The sequence below is a fragment of the Prunus mume genome, linkage group LG1, assembly GCF_029339155.1.
Source record: "Prunus mume cultivar Tortuosa linkage group LG1, ASM2933915v1, whole genome shotgun sequence".
NCBI lineage: Eukaryota > Viridiplantae > Streptophyta > Magnoliopsida > Rosales > Rosaceae > Prunus > Prunus mume.
In genome coordinates, this window is record NC_142698.1 from 11,320,043 (window position 1) to 11,328,247 (window position 8,205).

At 37.4% G+C, this 8,205-nt stretch overlaps 1 long non-coding RNA gene and 1 pseudogene across 2 annotated transcripts; one reads left to right on the forward strand and one right to left on the reverse strand.

The window, feature by feature from the left end:
* Positions 1 to 1,797: 1,797 nt before the first annotated feature.
* LOC148921019 (uncharacterized) lies at positions 1,798 to 4,815 on the forward strand. Its single transcript, XR_016127421.1, has 2 exons — positions 1,798 to 2,088; positions 4,409 to 4,815. It is a non-coding gene; the product is annotated as an uncharacterized LOC148921019 (long non-coding RNA).
* A 513-nt stretch (positions 4,816 to 5,328) lies between these two features.
* LOC103336246 (protein PHLOEM PROTEIN 2-LIKE A10 pseudogene) lies at positions 5,329 to 7,867 on the reverse strand (annotated as a pseudogene). Its single transcript, XR_016127417.1, has 2 exons — positions 7,712 to 7,867; positions 5,329 to 7,565 (listed from the first exon to the last, which is right to left on the reverse strand). The product of XR_016127417.1 is annotated as a protein PHLOEM PROTEIN 2-LIKE A10 pseudogene (transcript).
* Between the last annotated feature and the right edge of the window lie 338 nt (positions 7,868 to 8,205).

The following is an 8,205-nucleotide window of genomic DNA, read 5'->3' on the forward strand; positions in this document are numbered from 1 at the left end:
CCTAATTCGGACGGCAGGTGGTCGGAATCGACGCCGGAAACTCACGGTTTAACCCGGAACTTCACGGCTTCAATCCGGTTGCCACCGTCACCATTGTCGTCGCAAAACCAGGAAATAGCTAGAAGGAGAGGAGGGCTACTGTTCCAAGTAGCGGTGCAGCTTGCGGTGGCAGCGTCGCCGGTGGCGTTAGCGATTTTGGCTAATTCTTCACGTCGTTGCCACCGCCGTTTCTTTGGGTTTTGATCGGAGAAAAGAAGTGGGCTGGGTAGAGGAGGAAGAAAGGAAGCTTTTGCAAGTGGCGACGGAATTGGAGGTCGGACGGCGGAGTTCTTCTTTATCAAATTCAGCGAAAACAAATGTCGGGAGGGGGTTTCATTGCAGGAGAGAGAGATATATATATATATATATATATGTGAAAAATCAGATTTTTCCTCTAATCCTTTTCGAAATAATTACGATTTCGCCACCAAACTTATTTTGATCGCCAAATCTTCGTTACAACTCCGGTTCAAGCCTACCGCATGTCTACGGATTCGTCTCAGTACCACCTACGCAACAAAATCACTCGTTGTCCCAAAGTCCCTCCAGATAAGAAAATGTCCAAAAATACCCATGCCCTAAGGGTAAATTGTAAATTCACTTAAATAAATTAAAATATGAATTAAATTTGGAGTCGGAGTGTTACATTTTGCTAGTCATCTACGCGTTTCTGGTTGAATAGAATATCCTGGAGGTCGGTAGACATAAAAACAGTTGACCACTTGCTTAGTCTATGGTGCATCGTACTAAAAGCGATCGTCGCAGGAGACGATATATCGTGGCCACGTCTCTCTTTTGATGGGCTCACTCGTGGAGGTGGTAAGAGCTATTAACAGTAATCTTATAGCTGGTAATTTTAAAGGTTGTAATTGCAGTTGTAGTTTTGCGCATTGAGGTCTTTGTCTGAGTTTTCCACGTTTGTGGCTTTTATATCGGAATTTCTTTAACCTTGTGTGGCTATGAGTAGAGGTACACCTTGTGCACTTGTTGTTGCCAGTTGAATCCATCCTCCATATTTGAATTAACCCTATGTGGTTATTCTACTTTTGGGTTTTTATTAACCCCATGTGGTTGTTTGTATTTGTATTGGCTAGCGGTTCTTTTATTTATAGCGTAAGCGATAGTCTAAACTTCATGAAAATAAGTTTCTCACACACATACTGTCTGCAAGTCAATGCCCTTTTCCATTGGGTTAGGCCACGTTGGTGGCACTTTTAAATCTAAATTATGAATGCAATATATTGCCTTTCTTTATTTTATTTTTTTAAATCGTCATTTTTGGATATATCTATATATATAAAGTAAAAGGCAGAGAATGATGAAACATTCAAAATACTAGAAAATGCCCTTGATTAATTCAAACATTAAGAATTGAAATTATTAATTAAATGAGAATAATTCATAATATTTTTTCATATTTTATAAAAAAAACAGAATCAGATAATAGGTCATATTTTTATGAAACATAACTACTAATGTTATCTATTATTAATTCTAAAAATAAAATAAAAAATAAAAAATAAAACCAGTTGACACATGCGTGAGCATGTGTCAAGGGGCTAGTGAGGATAATATGGTAAATTTATATTTTTTATATTAAACACAAAATCAGATAATAGATCATATTTTATAGAACATAACTACCCATGTTATTTTTTTCTTAATTCTAAAAATAAAATAAAAAATAAAAATATGCCAAGGGGCTAGTTTTTCATTAAACTCGGGTTTTTGATTGAATTAAAAGCGTCATTTTATTATTTGTATTAGTATTAAACTGCATTGAATATAGAGTAGAATAAATACAGCCCGCAAATGATTTAGAAGTCCTAAGTTTAAAACACATCTGGGTGGAAATCGAAAAATTGCAGAAACCGATCCAGAAAATAGGATCTTTTCATTTCTAAAACCCTCGAAGAGCAAGAAGCTGAAAAACCCTGAATTTGGGAAGGCATACAAATTGCAACAAAAACTAGAACTGTTGTATTGAAATTTGAAAATGTTTAGTCGAAGCAGATTCCTCTCGTTTCCTATGGTAATTGGAGCAGTCGTGTAAGTCCCTTTCTTTACAAATAAATTTAAGTATGATAATTATAAAATCGGGCATACCCTTTATGTTATACTGTGTTTATCGGCTGTCCTGCACTATCTGTTAGTCCAAGAACGCTTTAATTTGGTCTTTTGGTACACGTTTAATGGTTTTGTTGATAAATAAGTCAACTTTCAATTACCCATTATTAGGTTCCTTTTCTCCTATCTGATTTGCTTGACTATAAAATTAGCAGAATCATTCTCGTATTGGGTTTTGGTTAACTACTGTTTGTTTTGTTTTGGTTAAAAATTGTTTGGGTGTGACTATGTGAAGATTAAGTAATTTACTTAGGTTTCTGTATTGTATGACTGAAGTTCTGTCATTGTTAATTTTGTCATCCATTTCCAGTGAATTAGATATGTAAAATGGCAGGAAAATGGCAATGTGAAGTTTGGTATGTTCAGTTGTCTTGTCACAGATAAAGTCTATGAAAAAGGAAAATAGATCTTTATGTGGTGTTTGTATTATGAGTTAGGACATGAGACATGGCTTCTTTACGACCTTCGTAGCAGAATGTGGTTTTCAATGCTGCGCTTGTAGGACTGCTAGGCTTAGTTCATGAATCATGAGTGAATCCTTCACAGTGACAAAGATTGTTTCAAGCAATCCTTCTTTTCTTTAAGTTTTTTCCTTTGTCATTTCTTTTTCTCATTTTTCCTTTCCTTTATATATAACATTGGGAATTTGGAACCCAGGGGTTGATATAAGAATCTGCCTCTTAAAACGGTCTCAAATTGATAGCCAGGACCCTAACAGGCTAACACCATGAGTTACTTTAAACCGTACATGGAGGTTTAAGTATTCAAACTGGATCTGTCTTTTTGGTCCTATGCAAAAGTCTGGTTGTCTACTTATTGTAAATTTTCTGTCTTGCCCTTTTTTCATTCTCCTATCTGTTTACTGAATTGGTGAGTTTACTTTCTTGAAAAATAGAAGTACTTCTGTCTGCGTGTATGCTTGTGAGGGTTTGTGTATATCATTTCTGTTTTCGAAGTACTGGACGATAAATCACATAGTTTGGTGGCCTTGTTTACATTCTACCATCTGTTTACTGGATTGGTGAGATTACTGTGTGCTTGAGACAGGGATGACAAGAGGTAGTAATTGGGAAATCTTGAAGGATACTGATGTAGTGTGGTGACTTGCATACAAACGAATGAATTACTAAACACAACTTGCATCTTATTTGCAATTTTTGCCAGAAAGCATATATTGTTCTTTTTTACTACATATCTATGCAATGAGGAATCTGTATTGTGCACTGAGATTCACTGCATGCCCACGATTCGAATTATTATCCAAATTTCCTTATTGTTCTAAATGCATTACATCCCATGGCTAATCTTCTCCAATTCATTGATCTTGTTACTGTTTTTTCAGTCCTCGTGTCTAGAGAAAGTGATCTAACATCTTCATCTAGTTGGTTGTTAACGAATGAATCATTGAAAGAAACACATTTCTAAAATAAGATTGTGCCAGAAGTGGTTATGTATAATGACGCAGAACAGAAATGAAGGTAGGCTACATTACATTCCAATTGGATAAAATTTTGTCTAATTCATCCATAGGCTTCAGAAAACTTTACTGTGAAGAATTACCTTGTCAAAACAACCCCAACTTGTATGGTAACTTTATGACTTAGATTTTACCAGAAAAAGAATAAAACTTCATATAAAAAATACATGAAAAATATAGAATTTTTGAAATGTATGAAATAATTAGAATTTAGAATACAATAACGTATATCCTGCGTCAATTGTTAGTCCTGTCTGGTAATAGCTCCGGAGCACTGAATCTGCACAAAAAATTGTCTCCCGGAACTTTGTAAAGATGTGTATGTGTGGCATTTTAAGGTATAAGATACAAGTGAGAAAATCCTGAAGCATTGGTTTAATTGCTAAAACATTGTGGCCAACCTTCTGCTATGAATGTCCAGTGGAAAAAAGAGAGCCCTAGTGCATAGTGACTTATTTTGGCTGAATTTTCTGCTGAGAACGGATTAACCAAAGTTTTAGTGCTGTGTTTACCTCTTCTTTTTTTTTCTTGCGTTAATGCTAGCTTCCAAAGAGCCTTGATATTTGGTATGCTGTTAGTGTGCCTTAAGATATATTTTTTTTTTTTGGACAAAGTGCGCCTTAATATTGTCCCCTCAAACTTGCAGGCAGCTATATAAACTTGTATTCCTGATATAATCTACTTGGAATTTTGAATTCCAATGTGAGTGATGTGATTTTAAGTGACATTTATTCTACCTAAAGAATTGTATATGGGGTTTTGCAGGATTGGAGTTGTTTCAGGCAAGGCAATATTTGGACCCCCACTTGATGAGTACTGGAAAAAGAAGCAGCAGGAAGAGGCAGCTGCAAAGGAGACTGATGCAAGCTCAAGTTAACCAATATATACTGATCTTCTCAAGTTTGATGACGTCATAGAGGAGTTTTGCGCAGGGATGCGGGTCATTCATTAATTCATTTACGCACGTTTAGACACTAGGATCAAGGCAACTGCTAACAGCTAGTTTTTTGAATTCCTGGGATCCCCGATAGTTTGTTGAAACATTCGTAGTTGAAGAAGGAACTCACTACTCTGCATTTGCTGAATTGTATACCCCTACTCTATATAACAAGGCGCGCCCCCACCCCCGCGGCCTAAAAATATAATATATATAATTTTTTTCCTTTTTTTTCCATTTAGTTCAGATTAAAGGTAGACGACGGTCGAATTCTTGTCATGGATGGGGTGTGAGTGACCATTTTTTTTCTTTCTGGTCAAGTGGGTGTGACCATTTTGGTCAATGACTACAACTTTTGCAAACCTTTGATTGTTTTAGGTGTTGGATAATTTTTGGAATTCTAGCTATGCAGTATTTTCTGTTTTCAGAATGACGATGCAAAATCCTAAAAGGAAGTCCAATCTTCTACGAGGCAAAACCATCCAAAATAGATAATCTCTCGACATCATGTGTGGATTAGAATCTGGATAGAATATTGGACTTTTCTGTAGTATAACCTCTCAACGGAATGGCCGTTCCTTCCCGACATAAAAGCAAGCAAATTTCCATGCAGCAGACAACTACGGCCTATCTTTTTAGACTGATTTATGTCATCTCCACTACGAATTTTCACACGGATTGCAATGAACTTTTGAAGTACACCTAGAACCAAAGTTGCGGGAGCAAGGACCCCAAGTACACGTATATGTTATGGCCACAAAGAAAGTAAAACTTTTCACTGATGTTTGATTAACACAACAGGATATGTACCAATCTACTAGAATCAAATGTATGAATGTATTTGCAAACAATCGGAACAGATGTTTTGCTTCTTTGTAATGTATATGGATTGCAACAAATTCACTGTGAATTGCAGTGGAACTTCATCTTCTTCTCTTTGAGGCGGCTGTGCCAGTCCGGCAGAAATGAGAACCGCAAATTGAGAGGAACTGTGGGCAGGTTTCCGTAGCAGAGCTCTAAAACATCTTAATATATGAACTGCCATGTGACTCCTAAAGAATGCAAAAGATATTAAACAGTGACATGTGTGTGCTCTGTGCAGATGCGCAAACAACCATATTGACAGATGGCTGTAATCATATAATGGAAATGCTAAATATTCTAGCTTTAAGTATGCTAATCTTAACACATGACCTAAAGAACAATCAAGTTTCTTTCTTTACAAATTCTAAAACATTCGATCTCGCAAACATCATCAACCAATGAAGACCAGCATGCCATCGAGGTTGGACCAATAAAATCTCCTCCAGTCATAAGCAGCATTCTCTTATCAGTCCATCAATCCTAATGAAATTTACGGATTGGGGTGAAATATACACAAGCATCCACAATCCAAGCAGTTGCAGCGCGATTTTTTGCCTATATGCACTTGTCAAATGAGAATATACTTAACAAGCTAAGCTGGCACCAAAGCCCATGGGCTGTCCATTATGTGTAAACACAAAGATAGCCATACAGTAGCAATAACAGAGGACTTTCCAGCAGCATATCTCACTATCCCAAAACCCTTGTCCACAGTTTCCTCACGAACAGAATTAGCATATCTCACTATCCCAAAACCCTTGTCCACAGTTTCCTCACGAACAGAATTAGCATATCCTTTCATCCCATCAAATAGTTTCTCCGACGAAAACTCCAAGAATGATCTGACAGTTTCAGATGCAACCCTCCCAGTCACATCAAGAACAAACCTCCTATTGCTTGGCACTGCCAAAGTAGAGGACACTTTTCCAACCCAACCACTGTCTTTTGTCTCATCGTCCACATTTGTTGCCTTTGAATGCATCGATAATGCCTTTTCGCTGAAGCCCTTGTCTCGAGCTGGAGTTTGGCTTTCATCAATTGCCAGATAAGAACTCGAATTCAAATTTGAAGGATTGGCCTTTGAAGTTGAATTTGCCAACACTTGGTGAGATGTTCTGATAAGAGTTTCCACCGCGCCATTACATACAGATGACAACATGTCTCTCACTTTTGTTTCATGCTTGGGGTTAGTTATCCCAGAGAAGATATCATCATAGGTGTTGATATTCACAGTCTTGTCAAGATAAACAGCAACAGCTGTGCTTACAAATAACTGGATACAATCACCAATCAGGTCTCTGCACTTTTTGTCACAAACCACATCCACCCATGTTGGAACAGAATTTGTTTCCGAAACAAAATGGTCCATACTTGGGGAATTGTTTGAATTAGATCCTCCACCAGACTTCTCATCTGAATAGAAAGCTAATACCAAATTCCTAGCAAAGCTTCCAACAACAACTGAAACAAAACCAGACCCGGCGGTGGTAAAAAGCTTATCCATAACCTGGTCTGTAAAGCTTGAATTACTAGAAATTCCATTGTCCCCATCATTCCTTGCCTCCGATCGATAACCCCGCAAAACTCCCAAAGTCACAGCCTGTGTGAGCTTAACCACAGATTCTGAAAACTCATCCGACCTTGTGATTTTGGAAACTTGCTTTAAGCTATTTGGAATTTTGTCAGAATCAGATTTCAGAAAGTCCCTCAAATCCTTAGAGACAACTCCAATTGACTCAGCAGAGTCTGAAACTACTTCAGCTATAGAAACTAAAGCTCCTAAAAGCTTTAAAATTCTTTTTCTTTTTTGAGATACTGAAGGCAAGTTATAAACCCTGTACACGCCATAACCAGAGAAGCCTAAAGCAGCAGCTACAAAGAGAAATTTCTTCCTTTTCCGGGCATAATCAAAACCCTTTTTCGCCAATTGATGGTCCATCAAGAACACAAAATCTCAAGTACCCAATTTTGATTTAGATTGAAACTTTCCACCCGCTATTTGGTTGGTGATAAAAGTGTGCAAAGCTTACGTCTTACGCTGTTCAATTTGGAGAGAAAAGGAGAAGCATTTACCTTAACTAAGACCAATAGTTGAGCCAAGTTTCTTTGTTCTGCATGGTCCTAAACAAGCAAAAAAGTAAGATTATACATAACAAGCAGAAATGGGCACTTGGGTTTTTCAACAAACGATTGGCGGTCGTTTATAAACCCTAAGACTGCGTCAGAGATATATAGAGAGGGAGAGAGGGAGAGAGATAGAGTCGTACCTATGAAAGTGAGAAGGGGATGAACTAAAAGCCGTTGCAGAGAGATTCGTGCAGGAAAGGAAAAGCTATGTGTAATTGTGTATGCGTGTACTTGTTTCTCTGGTTCAGATTTCTGAATGGGTGAGAATGCCCGACGATCTTCAGCTTCATGTTTCTAATGTTTAACTACCACCATATGCTTTATTTATTGGTATTCTGTCTACATCCAACAATTATATATGTGATAATCTACTTTAAATAAATCTAAAGTGCCTGGGAATTGAACTTGAGTGTAATAAGAGGGTGGACTTGAGGATGGCAATGGTCAAATTGAGGGTGCGTAAGTTATTTCCATCCTCATCCTTGTTAAACATTTTTTTCCCATCCTCCATTCCGTAATAATCAAATTGGAGATTCCCATCCCCATCTTTGGTGGAGAACGTATTCCCCAACCCACCCCATTACGAAATCAATAAAAAAACTACTTTGTTGAACGAGAAAAAAGCACTATGAGT